Genomic DNA, 18,823 nt, shown 5'->3' with positions numbered 1-18,823 from the left:
GCCCCCTGAGGAATCACCATGGTAAGGAAGAGGAGAAGACCCAACCAGTAGCAATAGTATTCAGGGCCCCCACATCCTCTTCCACCACAGTCACTCCACTCACGTCTCCTGGGCATGTTTGACGTATTCAATATTCCGCCTGAGCAGGGGCCTTGAGGCTCCCATAAATTCAGCAGCTATTTACCTGGTCTTACATTTCCGCAACCCCATTTTACCTATGACGCAACTGACATCACGAGAAGCAAGGATACTTGGCTGGTGTCTTGAGATTGGTAACTTCCCAAACCGGTAATGGAGCCCTACTTTTCTGACTCCTTGTCCCATTCTCTTTCAACACTCTCGCCCTGTCATTAATAACGACAACACGTAACTACCACATAGTAAATGCTTACCATGTGGCGGGCACTGTGGTGACACTGTCACGGAACCCTCTCAGAGTAACTTGAGAAGGTTCATGCCATCATGAGGCACATAGGACACTTAGAATGGGTGTCTTCACCATGGCCTCTCCAACCTCATACCTGCCCCTGTTCCACTCTAGAACTCTGCTCCAGCCACAGCATGTTCTTGCCGTTCTGTGTCAGGACCACCACGTGCCAGCCTCAAGGCTTCTCATCACTCTGCTCCCCTGTCCCATTAAATGATAAACTCTTACAGCTGCTCAAATAAAAGAGTTATTACTTTGTCGCCCATGGGAGGTCTGGAAGTAAACAGACCTCTGACTTGGGGGTCATCAGAGACCCAGCTTGCTTTTCTTCTGCTCTATCACCTTAGAGTGTATCTTCCACTTGAATGGTTCAAGATGGCGTTGGACCACCAGCAGCTCTACCTGTGTTCCAGGCAGTAGGAAGGAGGAAGGGGAGGAGCGCAAAAATGGAGCTCTTTCCAGCCAGGTCAGTTTCCTCCCAGCAGCCTTCCCAGAAACCCCACGAAATGCCTACTTAGATCTCACTTGGCCTCGGTTAATTGCAAGAGAGGCTAGGAAATGAAATTTTTTAGCTTATCTTTTGTCACCCCAAATAAAATTGGGGTTCTAGTCTAAAGAATGAGGGAATACGGATATTTGGAGACACCTAGAGTCTACCACAGATGTTCATTGGAAGTACTTTTAAATAGTAAAAATTTGGAAATAATCTAAACCTGAAAACATGATTGACTCAATAAATTAACTGATTCATTATATCATGCATGCTTAAATATTACATTTTAGAAGAATATTTAACAACATGGTAAAATGTTTATGGTACTAAGTTGAGTAAAAAAGAAATGACTGCTTTTCTAAGAAAAGAATTAAGGTATTTTATAAAAACCATAAAAGAAGGGGCTCCTGGGTGGCTCAGTCAGTTAAGTGTCCAACTCTTGATTTTGGTTCGGGTCATGATTTCATAGTCGTCAGATCGAGCCCTGAGTTGGGCTCTGCATTAGGTGTGGAGCCTGCTTAAGATTCTCTCTCCCTCTCTCCCTTCTCCCTCTCCCCACCCCCTTCCATGCCCTCTCTTTCTAAAAAAAAAAAAAAAACCATAAAAGAGGAACAGCTACTTGATATTATAAAAGAATTACTGTACTCTGTTTATCTTTTTAAAAGAGTCCTTATCATTTGGTGGTATATTTATGGATGAGATGTTACGATGTCTGGAATTTGCTTTACAGTGGAGGGGGAACAATGCTGGGGTGGGGGTACATAGATAAAACAAGAATGGCCGTGTGCGGATAACTGTTGAAGCTGTGAATAGAAAATGGAGGTTTGTGATCCTATTTTCGTTTTCTTTTATACATGTTTGAAACTTTCCATAATAATTTTTTTTAAAAAAAGGATGAAGTACAAGTCATTTAACCTCTGTCTCATTTCTCAAATGGACTACTAATAATAATTAGTTCACAGGGTGGAGTGGAGATTAAATGAAATGATAGGATATGTAAAAATACTTTGAGATGAATAAAGGCAGGCGGAAATGCCAGCCACTCCCAGCAGGATGGAGCTAGCAGAAAGCCAAGTTACAGACAAAAGCCAGATTCTCTGACTTGCTTCCCTGGAGTCCTCCACTCTCTATTTTGCCTTCCCTGCTACCCCCCGCCCTGACCAGGGGTGGAAGGAGGTTCTGGGACAGCTAGGTGCAATTCACAGCCAATGACGAGGCAGGTTCCATGCTCAGATCTCCCAGACCTTCAATGCCACCCCTAGAAGTCACTATCTTCTTGGTCTACGGGGTCCATAGACCACTATGCACAGATGTTACCCATTCAACTGCCACAGGCTGGGTCACAGTCACAGTGCTCTACCAACTGGCTATGTGGCCTTGTGCAAATGACTACCCTCCAGGGCCTCACTGTCCCTTCTGTCCAAGGAAGGGATTGAACACATGGTTTCCAAGGATACTGTGCCCTTGATGTTTTCAGAAGACGAAAGTTAATAATGTAGTTACAACAACAGCCAGCATTTGCTGGGTGTCAGCTATGAACAAGGTACAATGTTAAGCACCTCAAAGCTTTAATTCATGTAATTCTTACAACTTTATAAGGCGGGGTCTATTATTATCTCCTTGTTACAAATGAAAAGGTAGGCTCAGAGACGGTAAATCACTTGTTGGAGGTCACAGAGCTGGGAGGTAGCAGAGCTGCGTTTCGAACTCAGGCAGAATGGCCTCAGAGTTTAATAAACAGGAGGAAGGAGCAGACTGCATGGCACTGAAGTATAGCTCTCTAAGAAGGCAACATCCATCCTATGTTAGCCACATCAACTCCTGGAGTCCCTGCCAAAGCCACAGGTCTGGGAAACTCAGGAAAGAAGACCCCAGTACTTCTCCCAAGGAATGAGGAGCTGTTCTGGGCATCCCTTGTGGAGATCAGAACAGGCTTTCAATGCCCCACTTAGGTTAAGGAGATGCTGGACTGGTGGTCAGTTGGCAGGGATCTGTTTGGTCTTATGGGTTGTTTCCTGCTGTGACAGTTTTGGTTAGCCCGTTCCCATGGTGTGCTGGTTGTCAAATATTCAATATCACCCTGGAAGAGAGAACTGTCTTGTTTGTAAGGATTTAAGAGTTGGACAATCTTCTCAGAGGAGTCTGGGGAGATTCTCAGAAAAGGATAGACAGCTCTCTGGCTTGTATAGATAACCAGGCCAGGCACTGGATGGCCCTTCAAAGTCCTGCCCAGGCCCCAGAATCTCATCAACATGGCTAGACTGGCCACTCTTGTTTGGAGAAAACGATAAGTCAAAACCACAAAGATAAGTAAACACAAAGTTCTCTAGGGGAAACCTGTTTTTGCCAGCCCAGCTTTCCCCGTTCCCTTCTTTAGTTTCTCTACCTCGGCTTTTCTTCGCAGAATTAGCTCTTCCTTTCGTAGTGGAACTGTCCAACGGGTGGAGGGTCACGTGACCCAGTCAGGCTGCTCAGATGCTCTCTCGGAATACGAATCCTGGATGGAAATGCAGGCGCATCCCCAACAACACCTTCAAGAGAGCAAACTCCAGTTTCGAATATTTCTGAGACCCAGCAATTTAGCCTTTTTTGTCGATTACACCTCCTAGCCTGACAGCACTTTTATCTCCTGAAGTTATCCCGAGACTGTTTCTGTCGCCTGTCACAAAAACAACAACAAAACAAAAACAAAAACAAAACCAGAACTCTTTCTCGCATCGAATTCAATATCAGATGTCAGCACTTTTTTCCTTAGAAGCTTTTAATCCTAAATGGCAGACCTTTCCTTCCTGGTCCAACCACTCCCAACCCCAACCCTCGGTCTTTTCTCTTCCATTTTCTTCCAGAGCATCCTGGGCCAGAGTGGAAAAGAGCTCTTGTCAATGTGCACAGCTTTACCTTGAGGGATGAGTGAGGACACCCTTTAAATTACCTATAAAACCCTTTGATTCACTCAGCAGAGGTTGCCATGGGCAATTTGCTAAGCTTATTGATTATTTTCTGTTTAAATTAAAGTTTGATGTCCTGGAACAGGCTGTGCAGTGCATGGAGTTAATGGAAAAGGTTGAGATCCAGGGGAGAGACGCTCGCTGGGGAAATGGAGGGTATTCAAGGGGAAAACAGGGAGTCTATGAAGAGGAGATTGTCAGCACCAAGTTGTAGTAAATATGATGGCGATAAAAAAGATAGAGAATGGAATTCTTTTATGGAGAAGGGCAGCCTCCTGGACATTTAAAGCCTCAGGAAGACAGTGGAAAAGAAATGTATTCATTCCACAGATATTTGCTGCATGTCTGTTATGTACCAGGCATTGTGCTGGGCACTGGGGGAAACAGCGTAGAAAGCATATCCTTTGCCTCTGTGTTTTACATCGGTGGTTCTCAAAGTATGTTCCCTGGCACAGCAACATCCCCATCTGCCTGGACGTGTGTTAGCATGCAGATTCTCAGGTCCCACCCCAGACCTACTGAATCAGAAACTCTGGAAGTGGGGCCCCATCCCTTCCAGGTGAATCTGATGCATGCCACAGTCTGAGAACTGCTGCCCGAGGAGCGAGCCTCGGGGTTCTGCCAGCCGGGAGCTCAGTTTGCATTAGTATTTATCATTGCCGGATATTGTACGAAGCATGACAGGTGGATTGTGTCATTTCATCCTCACAGCACCCCTTTTAGTGACAGATGACACGGAGGCACACTGAAAGTAAGGGGGGTGGGTAGAATTCAAACACCAGAGCCCAACCATGCTGCTCCAAGGGGTCCCGACCACCAAACTCCCACAAGCTCTGTGACGCATTCTGCCCTGGGTGGCGCTGATCTGTGGCTGGAGACAGAGCCGTGGCTTCTGCCAGATGACGTGTATTGTGCAGCAGGGTTTCAGATCCTTGAGGAAGGAAAAGAGGGTGGAATGGACTGGGAAAGGGGCAGAGGCCCTGCTGGGCTGAAGGAGAGGCCAGGCCCACAGACCCACATGCATAGTTTGTCCTCATCTTGAGGGAGGCTAGCATTCCAAATCAGCACGTATTGATCAGGTGGGCGGAAATCTTGTCAATTCAGTCAGAAAGGGATTTCGTGTCATGACGCCTAAATTCGAGCCCTTTAATGCTTCTAAGAGTGCGTATCTGTTTCCTATGGCCGCTGTAACAAATGACCACAGACTTAGTGACTTAAAACACCATGGATGTGTTCTCTGACAGTCCTAGAGGTCAGACGTCTATGGTCAAGGTGCTGGCAAGGCCATGTTGCTTTCTGGAGGCTTCAGGGCAGAATCCATTTCCTTCCCTTTTCCAGCTTCCCGGTGTTGCTTGCAATCCTTGGCTTATGGCCCCTTCCTCTGTCTTTGAAGTCAGCAATGTAGCATCTTCTCTCCTGTCTGACCTCTGCTATTCTCACATCTTCTCTCTCTGATTCTTAGCCTCCTGTCTCCCTCTTATAAGAAACTCTGTGATTATACTAGGCCCAACTAAATAATCTAGAATAACTTCCTCGTCTCTCTATCTTAACTTAATCCATCAGCAAAGTCATTTTGCCCTGTAAGGGAACATATTCACAGGTTCTGGGAATTAAGATATACCTATCTTAGGAGGTGGGAGGGGGATTATTCTGTCAATCACACTCTGTGACCTTAGGAAAGTCACTTTTCTTTCTGGAAGTTTCTAGTGCTCCCCAAAATGGGGATTATAATAATTCTTGGTCTCCATCTTTCTGGGCTGTGATTGGAATGCCATACATGTTCACTGCAATCACACTTGTAAATATTATAATTGCCTCAGTTTCTTCATCTGACAAATGGGGATGAGTGATGCTTCTTCTTCATTCGGTTAAGAGTACATGTCGCTTACTGACCCTGAGCCACGTTTGTTCATGTTGCATTGGAAAGGACTGGCCACAGCACCTGTGACACGAAAGACACCAGGAAAATGTAGTTGCAATAATTGTGCAAGTTAGTTAGGTTTTAGAGCCTTAAATATGTGTCAGCAACAGACAGAGATGAGGCCAATTCTCTTGAGGAACCAACCATCTGATGACTCATCTCATCGTGCAATGTTTGGAAAAGAAGCAATAAGCTCAGGTCCCAAGACGCTCCAGGGATCAGGAACTTAAGAGCACGTCCACTGACCTGACAGTCACAATGATCCTCTGCCCCTGCCCTGTGGGAGGGGACAGGGTTAAGGCTGCTTTTGCCCACCGGAGGCCATTAATGCCACTTCTCAGGCTCTGCATTTGTGGGTGATCGGGGGAACAAAAAGCAGCAGCCGGGTCCACCAGAAGAGAGACATTAAAGTTGATTAAGTGAGTGGGCCAATTAGCGTCTGGCTTCATGCAGTGTGGAGTTAATTAGCCTCTACAAAACAACAACAGCTGCTTTAATGGTTGGGCAAGAGGCCCAGCAGAGAGGAGCCATGGGAAGAGAAGTGATAGGGCTAGTGCTTAATAACTTGGCTGCAGTGGGTCCTGCCCCACTAAAAATGTAGAACAAAGCCCTGGGCAAACTTCCCTGCATGCTTCCAGACGGGGCATGGGGCAGAGAACCAGACCCTTCCAGTGTCCTCCCCCTAGGGAGAGGCCAACCTCAGACCTCAGACTTGAGTTTCTCTTTAAGACTGGTTAGCACAACTTAGTTTGCAATCTTACTGAAATCATGACCCTGTGCACATTTCATCTTGATCCTAAACTTCCTAATGCACATTGCTCACGTTGATATTTTTTCCTTAGTACAAAAGTAATACATATTATGGGGGTAACATTTGGAAAGCATATAAAAATACTGAGGCTGGAGCACCTGGGTGGCTCAGGTGGTTAAGTGGCTCACTCTGGATTTCGGCTCAGGGCATGACCTCAGGGTCGTGGGATCGAGCCCCAAGTCAGGCTCTGTGCTCAGCAGGGAGTCTGCTTGAGACTCTCTCTTTCCCTCTGCCCCTCCCTCCACTCACGCTCTCTCTCTCAAATAAATAAATCTTTAAAAAATGTAAAAATAAAAATACAAAGGAAAAAAATAGTCCCTCCACCTTGAAATAAAATCTTACATTCATTAACTTTTTCTTTTTTGCTTGCTAAATGCGGTTCAAGGTGTTCAGACTAATTGTACATCAGTTTTGTTCTTTCTCGGTGCAAATATAGATGCTGTTTTACAAATTAGATTTACCATGTATGATCTTGAATAACCTACTGCTTTTAGCAAGAGGCCATGAACATTTTCTTTATCTCATTAAAATATTTTTTTAAACTCTCAGCCTCTATGGTTCCACTAATTAAACTATATTTTAGTTGTCCATTTATTTATGCCTCTTGCTTCCTCTTCTAACAAAGTTCTTGAGGGCAGAGACAATAATTTTTTTTTTAACCACTATATCCCCAATGCTTAGAACAGAGCCAGATATGTGGTAAGCAGTCATTTAAAATGTGATGAATGAGTAAGCGAATGAGTGAACTAATTTAACCAATCCCTTCTTAAGGGCCACTGAGGTTGCTTCTGCTTCTCTACCATTATAAAAAATGCAGTTATTATCAGTTAAGATTAGTTTCAACTACAAGTGACAGAAAATCTCCCAAAGCAATGGCTTAACCAAGATTTAAATTTTCTCTTTTGCAAGAGTCCAGGAAGGTACAGTGCTTTTCTATCCATTGGCATGGACCCCATTTCCAAAGTCACCTCATTGTTCAAAATGGCTGCTAAATCTCCAGCCACATTCCAGCCAAAAGCAAGGAAAGGAAGGGAAAAGAAGGACGCATACCCTTTTCTAAGGACCCGTCATGGAAATTCCATATACCCCTTCTGCTTGCTTTCTAGTTAGTCATAATTTCCTCGTGTGATTTTATCTAATTGCAAGGGAATCTGGGAAATGTAGTCTTTATTATGCAGCTAATATTCAGGGATACCGTTAATGAGGAAGAAAGGGAAGAAAATTGGGAGACCTCTAGCTGAGTTGGCTCTTGAACTTATGGATTGACCCCAGCCTCTCAAGCTAGCCCTTCCCTAATGTGACCCTTAGTGTTTTCCATATGGGGATTGGGTCAAGTCAGTGTGGCTTCTTGGACTGAGGCCTGGGACCTCAGTGCACTGGAGGGTTTCAGAGCCTTCACTTCCCTGCTATAAACTTCATCTTGCCAGTTGACATAGTCATCGCCAAAGACTGAGTCAATAAAGATGCCCCATTTCCCGGAGGATGTTTTTCCAATTAGTGCATAGAGGAAGTTCCAGCTGTGAGGACAGGAATCCGGGTTTCTGAAATGCAATGATTATTAGGAACAATCAATCAAACAGCCTCGTAGGACAACAGAGAGAAAGCCAGCCCTCAAGGATGCTATGTGGGACAACGATGATGGGCTGCCTGTAACAAGAGGCGATATGGCTCAACCACAATGTGGCCAAGCCCCTGAGACAGTGAGGGACTTTGTAACAAGGTTTTACTGCCTGCAGTAAAAATCCTGCCAAAACGCATTCAGGAACGTGTGGGGAGACGTGTATTCATTATTATGCCCCTAGCAGCTATCACAGGAAACCATCTGGGCTCAGTTGGCCTATAAATTTGCAACTTGCAGTTGGGTGGGCTACAGGGAATCGGCCAAGCGGGAAGTCAAGGTGTGAAGTGGATCTGGCAGGTTCCACACTCACAGGGCTAGCTCAGAAAGTCACCATTCCTGACACTTATTTTTCTTTTTAATTTTCGTTTTTATCATGAAACCCATCGCACCTACAGAAAAGTGCACAAAACATAAATGCACACTTTAACAAATTATCATAAAGTGAATACACTCACAGCAATCACCCAGGTCAAGAAATAGGACATTGCCAGCCCCGGAGAAGCCTCTTGTGTGTCTGTTCCTAAACACGCTGCCTTCTTTCCCCCCCTCAAAGATCATGATCCTGACTTTAATAACTTCCTCGCCTCACTTGACTGTACGGTCACTTAGGGATTCACTCCCAAACGGTATAACTTAGTTTGCCTGTTTTTGAACTTTTTATTGTACAGAATCATAGAGTCTATATTCTTTTGTCTCTGGATTTGTTTTTCCAAGTTCCATGTTATCATTTTAGTGTTTATTCATCTTGCACAAGACTCTAGTTTGTCCATGTTCATTCCTGAATATTATTCCACTTACCTATTTTGCTGCTTTGGGACATTTTACAGTTCCTGGACATTTGGGTTCTTTTCAGGTTGAGGTTATTACACATAATGCTGCTCTGAACATCCTTGTATGTAAATCCTTGCACACGCACATATGAGCCTCCGCAGCTGTGATTCTAAAACTTCAGCCTGCATGAAAATGAGCCTGTTAAAATGCAGATTCCTGGTCCTCATCCCTAAAGATTTGGATTCAGCAAGTCTAGGGTGGTGCCCATGCATTTTCATTTCCAACAAATTTTTAGGTGTTAATGAGGCTGCCGATTCTGGACCGCCCCTTGAGTAGCACTGGAAAGCTGGAGTTGGCAAACTGTAGCCCACGAACCAAACTTGGCCCACCACCTGCTTTTGTATGGTCCGTGAGCTGAGAATGCGTTGACATTTTTAAACGGTTGAAAAAAATTCAAAGAAGAATAATATTTCATGACACATGTAAATCATGTGAAATTCTCATTTCCGTGTCCATAAATAAAGTTTTATTGGCATTCAGCCGTGCCAATTTCTTTATGTACTCTATGTGGCTGCTTCAATGCTTAGTAGAGTTGAATAGATGTGGCAGAGACGTTTTACTTGTTGGTCTTTTACAGAAAAATTGTGTTGATGCATGATCTAGAATGCATGCTTTTGAGTGGCATTACTGTGTTATAGAGTGTGGCCCCGTAACACCTTTCCTGGACAGCGCCAGTTCTCTAAGGTGCTTGTGTTACATTTCCATCAGCAGTGGAAGAAAGTTTTTATTGTTCTACATTTTTACCAACACTTTGTTTTATCGGATTTCAAATTTTAACCCATCTGTTGGTTGTGCAGTGATATCCCATTGTGGTTTTAATTGGAATTTTCCTGATTACTAATGTTAAGTGTATTTTCGAGTGTTTATTGGCTATTTGGATTTCTGGTCTAGGAAATACCTGTTCAAATTTTTGCCCCTTTTGGGTTATCTGTCCTTTTCTCTACACATTCTGGATACAATTCTTCTGTCCTTGATATGTGTTGCAAATAGCTTCTCTCACTCTGGGGCTTGACTTTTCACCTTATGATTGTGTTTTTACATGAACAGAAGTTTTCATTTCAATGTAGTCAAACTTATCAAATATTTTTGTACGTTGTTTAAGAAACCTTTCCTTAGGGGCGCCTGGGTGGCTCAGCCGTTAAGCGTCTGCCTTCGGCTCAGGGCGTGATCCCGGCATTCTGAGAGGCATTCTGGGATCGAGCCCCACATCAGGCTCCTCCATTGGGAGCCTGCTTCTTCCTCTCCCACTCCCCTGCTTGTGTTCCCTCTCCCCCTGGCTGTGTCTCTCTCTCTGTCAAATAAATAAATAAAATCTTAAAAAAAAAAAAAAGGAAGCTTTCCTTACCTGGAAATCATGAAGATATTGTCCTTTATTTTTTCAAGGTTTTATTATTTTACTATTCACATTTAGGTTTTAGTTTACTTGGAATTGACTTTTTGTGCAGAGTGTGGGGTAGGGATCTAATTCCATTTTACCGATAATTAATTTTCCCAACACCATTTAGTGAAGAACACTTTCCACACTGTTGTGTGAGGATACGTTTGTCATAGAGCAAATATTTATGTGTATATACGGGTCTGTTTATGGGCTCTTGGTCTTACTTCACTGGTCTATTTGTCTGTCCTTGTCCTAATACCACATACACTTAATTACTGTGGCTTTGTATGTGTTAAAAATCAGATAAAGCAAATCTTTCCTCCTTGTTCTTCTCTTCTTCGACAATGTTTCAGCTATTTTTGTCTCTAGAAGGTTTTTTCCTGTTCATTTGTTCACAAAAAAACATGAAGTCGATGGACAGCGGGAAGTCGCCAACTGGTAGCAAGGTGAATTAGTACAACCTTTTTGGAAAGCAATTTGGTGATACTCCGATTATTGAACCTTTTCTCTACCTACACCTCCCCCCAAAGGACATATAGTTTAACCCGCTAATTCCCTTTCTGGAAATGTAGCCTAAAGAAATATCCAAAACCAAAATTCAAAACAGGGGGAAAGTTTTTGAGTCAACAGACTCAGTGTCAGAGCTACATGTTGGAGGTACAATGAAGAGGAAACCTACTCCTACCTTCCAGAAACTTCGAGTCTTTTTTTATTTTTTTATTTTTGGTCCACAGCTGCTATAGCTGGAAAATAGGATAGAAGCTTCAAGCCTTCTTCAGGGAGCCAGCCATATAAATAGAGCATTGTGGTCCAGTGTGGCAAATGTTCAGATGGAGGTATGCACAAACACTATGTGTACAGAAATGCTCATGCCAGCATTATTTATAATAGTGGGAAGTTGAAAACAACTTAAATGTCAGCCAGAGGAGGAACAAAGAAGTAAATTGTGGCACATGCGTATGATGGACTATTTTACAGTTATCAAAATAAAGACTGTGAATGGAATAAATGATTTGAGTACAACGTTAAGCGGAAAAAGAACAGGACACTGCAAAGAAAAACACTCCTGTCTGTGGAGAAAAAAATAAATGCATTGGAAAAATACTGGAAGGAATATACCATAATGATAGTAGTAGTTATGAATATGGGTGATTTTTTTCTTCTTTCTATTTCCCAAGCCTTCAGTAATGTGGTTCTATAAACTTAGAGGAAAAACATGACTGAAACAGCCACATCCGATTCCTCACAGATTCCTTTCAGGACCTGCCTGTTTCAGGCAATGTGCTAAATGCTTTCCATGTGTGAACTTACTTAGTTCCCAGAGCTCTTAGGAGATAGGCGTTATCAGGTTATCATCTCAGGAATGGAGGAGAAGGAGACAGAGAGGTGAAGGAACATCCCCAGGTCACACAGTGAGAGGCAGAGTGGACACGTGGACACGAATCTGCCATAGTCTGTGGTCCTCACCACGGCACCAGCTCGCATCCAGTGGCTGCAGAACATAGCAACTTATTTATTTATTTTTTAAATTTTATGTATTTATTTTAGAGAGAAAAAGAGAGAACACATGTGAGTGGGGGGAGGGGCAGTGGGGAAGGGTGAGAGAGAATCCTGAAGCAGACTCAGAGCTGAGTATGGAGCCCAACGTGGGGCTCGATCCCATGACCCTGAGATCATGACCGGAGCGAAATCAAGAGTCGGACGCTTAACCAACTAAGCCACTCAGGTGCCCCCAGAACTGTGGCACCTTTCAGAGGGAACCAGGCCATGATGGTTAAAGAGTGGTTCTGCTTAGAAGAAAGTAGGTTATGAGCCTCTGGAACCCTCCGGCTCAAGGATTCTGATTCTCGGCCCCATGTCACTTTAACTAGCTGGGTGATCTTAGCTAGTGACCCACACCTGCTGAGCCCCAGCTTATTCTTCTGACAAATGCAATCAGCAGAACTCCCCTCCTAGGCTGTTGCGTTGATTAATGAGATAATATATATCCCATGTCCTACAAAAGGGAGGCACTTGTTAATTTATTTCCCTCCACCCAAGGACACAGGAAACTTTAAAAAGACAGACCCCAGCCTTTTCCTGTCACTTGGCCTCTGGTTATTGTCCTGGGTGTAATGGAGTGGAAAACTCTATACATGACTCCCTCTGACAGTGAATTTCTAATCTCAGAAAACTTAATGGTTTTTGTCAACCTGATTGTCCAGTGAGAGCGGATTAGGGGAATGACTTCCTTGTCACTGGGAAGTTGACTGGCTTCACGACGTTTTTCCTGGTGCCGGTGGGAGGCAGGATCAATACTACACAGACCTAAATCCTTACCTGTGGTTTGGGGGCTGAGGACAAAGTTTGGACGTTCCATTTAAGTGCCTTCCGCCATTTTAGACCCGGGCGTGATGTGCATTAAGCGGTTTAGGCTGGTGACCTGCTGCTCTGCAGTGTGAGGGGCGGACCGGAAATCCAGCAGGTGCTTCCCGCCCCCCCCCCCCCACCGCCGACCCACGAAGCAGAGGCCCCTCTGGCTCCTGCTGGATGTGTCGCCTCAGCTCCGGGTTTCCCATCTGGGGACAGGAGGGTCCATTACTTACTGTCTGCACCAGGAGGGAAGGACGGCCTTGCTATTTTCTGTATCAGGACTTCCCGGACACAAAGTGCTGGTGCGCAAATGGACAGCGGTGACTAAGTGAAATCTGGTTCCAAATCCCTCTCCGCCGCCAACCTGGGGCCGGGGACATCTCCGGCACACAGCAGTTGGAACTGTGAGACCTCAACACAGAGCACCTGCCGGAATGTAGTCACCTAGGGGAACTCCTGCTCTGTCTGGGGGAGCTCTCTCAGTCCGGGAGGGCGAAACCAAGCCCGATTTCATTTGATGTCACTTCCTTGGGAACGTCATCTCTGACCTTTTAGATGAGTCAGGTCCCCTGTACTTCCCCTCCATGATACTCATGCTGATTAGAACCGAATCAATATCCAAATCAATTCGAATATAAACTCCACGAAGTCAGGGACCTTTGCCTGCTTTGTTCCCTGTTGATTCACAGTGCTCAGAACATTTTTGGCACAAAGTTGGCGTCTAATAAATACTTGTTGAATACGTTAACTAATAAATTTATATAATTACCTGTTTATGACCTGTCTTCCCTATTTGACTAGAACTCCCATGAAAGAACCGTGTCTGTCTTATTCTCCCTGTATTCCTAGAACCCAGAACAAAACCTGGCACATAGTAGGCACTCAGTACACAGTGAAGAGTAAAGTACTTAAAACTTTTTATGTTGAATTAATGATATTAATTTTAGTTAAATAATTAAACTGCAATATAGTTATTTTAGAAAAAGAGAGTAAAGTGAAAGACCCATTTCCCATTAATATCACCACTCTTATATAGCTACTTTAATTATTTTCTTTCTTTTTTTTTTTTTTAAAGATTTTATTTATTTATTCGACAGAGATAGAAACAGCCAGTGAGAGAGGGAACACAAGCAGGGGGAGTGGGAGAGGAAGAAGCAGGCTCATAGCGGAAGAGCCTGATGTGGGGCTCGATCCCATAACGCCGGGATCACGCCCTGAGCCGAAGGCAGACACTTAACCGCTGTGCCACCCAGGCGCCCCTGATTATTTTCTATTTTTCCTTTTAGAGTTTTCCACTGTGTATTTTACACATAATTTTAATCAGGTTATTTTAAGCACGCTCGTGTACACACACACACATATACACACACATCAACTGTCCGGGTGGCAGGGAGTTTTATGAATTTAAGAGCAGGAAGGGAGGCCTGGATGAATAATGTCTTTCTTATTGTTATAATTAATTGTTGGTCTTACAATGGGATTGATAGCATCATGGGAACTGCTAGTGAGAAGCATTTCTTTCTCAAGTTTCAAGTTTCACCCCTGAGGTCAAGGCAAATCTGGCTATGGAAAAAATCTGCAGGTTAGAAATAACCCACAGGAAAATGCTTTATTTTTATGCTCGCCAATCAGGGAAGCTTCCCGTGGCCACTTCTAAACGTAAACCTGTTATGCACGCTGCAGTGGGCTTAGTGGCTCAGGGCTCATTTCTCAGCCTTTTTTATTTGGATCGTTAATGTGGAAATCAACCTGGTTTCTTTCCTTAAGCCCGTGGTGATACATTGCCAACAAGTGATTCAAGTGTGATTATAGAAGTGAGGAAACCGTGGCATACGTTAAAAAACAAAACAAATCAAAACCCTGCTCTCTTACATTCAAAATCCATTTCTAAACATTAAGAGGGGAAAGGCTCCCCTCCTTGGAAAGACAGCCTATAATGATGGAAAGCCTCGTAGCTGACAATGAGGAAAATCCATGCACGTTTCTTGTTGACAAATAAGGTGGGGAGGAAGTTGAACGGACAGTTCACTCATCTCTTGCTGGTGGACCGCCTTCCGTGTTGGAAACAGAATCTGTTGACTAGAGGAAAAGAGATACATCTTAATCTTGATCTTGACCTTTTGTCTCCCCCCCCCCCCGCCCCGTTTCTTATCTGAAATAGAAAACAGGAGGAAGGAGGGGAGGGGGGATTTATCAGAGATGAATAAAGCAGCACTCCTTCAGGAGATGGGTTAGTAGAAAGGCAGAGGAACTGGGGGCTAGCCTAGCTCTGCACCCACCTTAGGGCGTGAACCAGTCACCTTTCTGGGACTAGGGATGATGATGACTTCCTCCCCCTTCACAGAGTTGTCAGGAGCATCTAGAAAAACCCTGGCTATGGAAACACTTTGAAAAGCATATGCTCAAATGTTTTTATCTATCTATCATCTATCTATCTATCTATCTATCTATCTATCTATCTATCTATCTATCATCTATCTATCTAAACAAGAAACTTGTATTTTATTATTTTTGAATTTTTATTTACTTATTATTTTTTTAAGAACTCTCCACACCCAACGTAGGGCTTGAACTCATAACCCCGACTGCCAACTACTGACTGAGCCAGCCAGGCATCCCTCAAATGTTTTTAAAATGAGCGTAAGTCTCAGTATTGCAGGAGCAAGCCATACTCTTGAAAAGCCCTGGTGAGGAATTTCCTCATCCAAGCTCCAGCAGCCATGAAGGAGACAAGCTGAGAACCCCGGACTTTTCGCATATCGGAGGCCCTGAGAGATAAAAGGAATGCAGTTTCCTTAAGCATACAAAGGACTGCCAAAGACGTACTTGATAATAGTTGAGTTTAATGGGAAAGAGAATCTCTGTTTCTACTTCCTAAATTTTTCCTTTCTTATGTTATTGATGTATTATTAAAACTCAGATGGTAAAATAAGACAATTTATGCAAAAATTCTAAGAAAATTAGCTTTCTAAGGCTAAATAATAAGTTCTATCTCACTTTCCCCAGTTGTTAACTGAAACTGCTGGGTCTGATTAACAATATATTCCCTTTCACAGGCTCCATTTCTTTTTATCTTAGTGAATTCATTTATTCATTCAACAAATCTGCATTGACTAGCCAGCTGGATGTACGAGGAAGAAATAATTCACTTCTCCGGGGCTGGTCGGCTAGTCCCAAACCCATGGTGCATTGCAAAGATCCACAAGAAGAAACTAAAGACATTACGAGATCAAAGTGCCATTCAGGATTCAGAAAAGGAACATGAGCTGCAGGGGCAGTGACTGATGGCTGCTGAAGCTTTCCTCTCCTTCCTGGGCACGTGGACAGATGACACGTCAGCCTCCCGTGCATTTAGCTATGGCCACATAACTGAACGCTAGTCAATGGAACGAGATGTTACGTGAGTCACTTTCAAGCCTGACCCATGAAAGCCTCCCACACAACCCTCCTTTGCTCATGCAGCTGCCTGAAATTGAAAGGAGCTCACGTGTTGAACGTGACAGAGCCTCCATCAGCCTGGATCCCTGAGTGACCGCACAGAAGGAGCTGCCCTGTTCTCCCATTTAACGCTATTAGGAGAGCATGAAATACATTTCAGTTATGTTGAGTCATTATACATTTGGAAGTAGGTTGTTTCAGTGGTTATCCTAGTTTAACTAATAAAAACGGCAGCTAAGTCTTCAAATTTAGGGCCTGTAAGAAGGAACAGTAGAGCAAGATTTAACAGCAACGGATGCCTTTGCTATTTGTCATAAAAAGTTTCAAAGGGTTTGGGGTTCTCATTCTGATAATCCCAGGGACATGCCTTCTCGTAGGATCATCTTTATACTTTTCTCTGCCTTAGTTCTTACACGCAAAGAAGAGTTTATATATATACTTAGATACAGATATAGATAAAATATAAATATATAGATATAGATTTTTTTTTTTAAGGTGAAGTGTGACCATTCTGGTCCAAAAGGGTAGCAACCTATTGAACTCCTTCAAGGACAGATGGAGATATGAAAGCAGGATGTAAGGCCTCAGGAAGAACCTGGTTTTCTGTGTGTCTGCTCATCGTCTGCCAACCCGAGCCTGATAGGGTGCCCATGGTAATGTCAGGAACCTGTAGCTTGAGCCTTACCCAGGCCCTGGGCCAATGGGAACATGGCCTCAGAACACACCAGGGACTGGCTATTGTATCATTGAGCAAGCGGGCTCTAGAAACAGGTTCTCTTCAGCTGTCTTAGCCTTCAGTTAGGATGCCTTGATTGAAAGTGATAATAAAGCCAAACCAAATTCATTTAAACTAATAGGGAATTTATTGATAATCACAATGCAAAACCCAGGGGCAGGGGCTAACCCTGAGCACAGCTGGACCCTAGGACTGCAACGATGCCGTTAGAACCCTCTGCTTCTCCCCTTTGCTCTGCTCTTTTTCATCCTTCAGTCTCCACTCCGCATGGTGACAAGACGGCGACAGCCACATCAGCTACCTAAGGAGACTGCTCTGCTCTGAGCCAATCTCATTGGCCAGGGAGGCAGAGTGCTGTGATTGGCCAGGTGTGGTCACATGGTCTACTCTGGAGGCTGGAGGTGGGGACTCTATGTGGAGCACGGTGGGTGAGAGTAGGGATGAAATGGCTTCCCAAGGGAATATCAAAGGCTATTACCAACAATGAGGAGATGAGTGCCAGGAAGGCAAACCACCCTGGGTACCAGGAGGTAAAGGGCGCGAACTTCAGGGCAAAGCCCTGTGCTGTACCTTCTTACTTCTACGGTCCCTGTGGTGCTGACCCACCTCCCTGACTCCTCCGGAACCTGGAAGGGAGACTGGAGCCCTAGCGCTAAACCCCAGCAGCAGGCCACAAATTCCGTCCCACTTGCCTACGCCCTCACTTAGGGCTGCTTTCTAGGCTTTCCTAACCTGAAGTTGGCTCCATATCCCAGGGGAAATAGGGGGTGGGAACAGCAGTTTTGGGATCGTTAGCAGAATTTCTTTTTTTTTTTAATTTAATTTATTTATTTGAAAGAGAGAGTGAGTGAGAGAGAGAGAAAGAGAGAGAGAGCACAAGCCAGGAGTATGGAGAGACAGAGGGACAAACAGACTCCCCGCTGAGCAGGAAGCCCACCTGGGGCTCGATCCCAGGACCCTGAGATCATGACCTGAGCTGAAGGCAGCCGCCTAACAGACTGAGCCACCCGACCCCCCTCATGCTCCTTTGGTCTTTATTGTCAAGTTCTCAAGAGAGAAGTTTCCACCTCTTTGGTCTTGTGCTGTTTCTGGTTCCTGCTTTCCCTCTTCTCCCAACCTCAGTCCCACCTGCTCACACGGGCAGCCCTGCTCAGCAGTTGAGTCGTCCAGAGACTCTATCGGCCCCATAGGCTCATTGGATGTGAGGGCTGGGGATTCTCAACAAAGAGTGGGAGAGTCAAGTGTCCTCTGGACCTCCTCAGGCCAGGGGAACATTCTCCAGAGCTCTGACCTTATGACCCTTCTCTGGCCTTGGAAAGTGGGAAGGCTGGTGCTGTTTGTGGATCTGAGAATGAAGTCGCTTTTAATGCAGATGTGTCTGTGGCTAACCAGTGTCCAAGCCTGATGGCAGCTCCTGGACAGAAAACATCCTGAGTCCTGAGCTGGTTGCAAAAAGCAGAGGTAGTATGGCTTTCCCAGAGGTCCATGGTAGGAGCCAGCCCGCATGGCTTCTACCACCAATCTTGGGGAAATTCAAGATCCTTCAGTGGGTGGTCTCTCATGAAAACCTTCTTGAAGAAATTTTTGGATCTTAGGAAAAAGGGAAAATGTTTACCTATTTGGAAATTGGTGATAATAACAATAATGATAATGGCTGATATTTACGGAGCCATTTCTATGTTCCAGATACTGTTAGAAGCCCTTTCTAGATCTCATTGCACTGAATCTTTTTTTTTTTTTAAGATTTTATGTATTTATTTGACAGTGAGAGAGGGAACACAAGCAGGGAAAGTTACAGAGGGAGAGGGAGAAGCAGACTCCCCACTAAGCAGCGAGCCCCATGTGGGGCTCGATCCCAGAACGCCGG

The 18,823-nt window shown here is 44.4% G+C and overlaps 1 long non-coding RNA gene across 1 annotated transcript; it reads right to left on the bottom strand.

The window, feature by feature from the left end:
* Positions 1-2,654: 2,654 nt before the first annotated feature.
* On the bottom strand, positions 2,655-13,262 carry LOC123799530 (uncharacterized). Its single transcript, XR_006781636.2, has 4 exons — positions 13,016-13,262; positions 11,742-11,922; positions 9,020-9,174; positions 2,655-8,141 (listed from the first exon to the last, which is right to left on the bottom strand). It is a non-coding gene; the product is annotated as an uncharacterized LOC123799530 (long non-coding RNA).
* Positions 13,263-18,823: the final 5,561 nt, after the last annotated feature.

The sequence above is a fragment of the Ursus americanus genome, chromosome 24 (genome assembly GCF_024610735.1).
Source record: "Ursus americanus isolate L20-20 chromosome 24, mUrsAme1.1.p, whole genome shotgun sequence".
Classification (NCBI taxonomy): domain Eukaryota; kingdom Metazoa; phylum Chordata; class Mammalia; order Carnivora; family Ursidae; genus Ursus; species Ursus americanus.
Note: the sequence above shows the minus strand (reverse complement) of the source record. Positions and strands in the feature narration are given on the sequence as shown.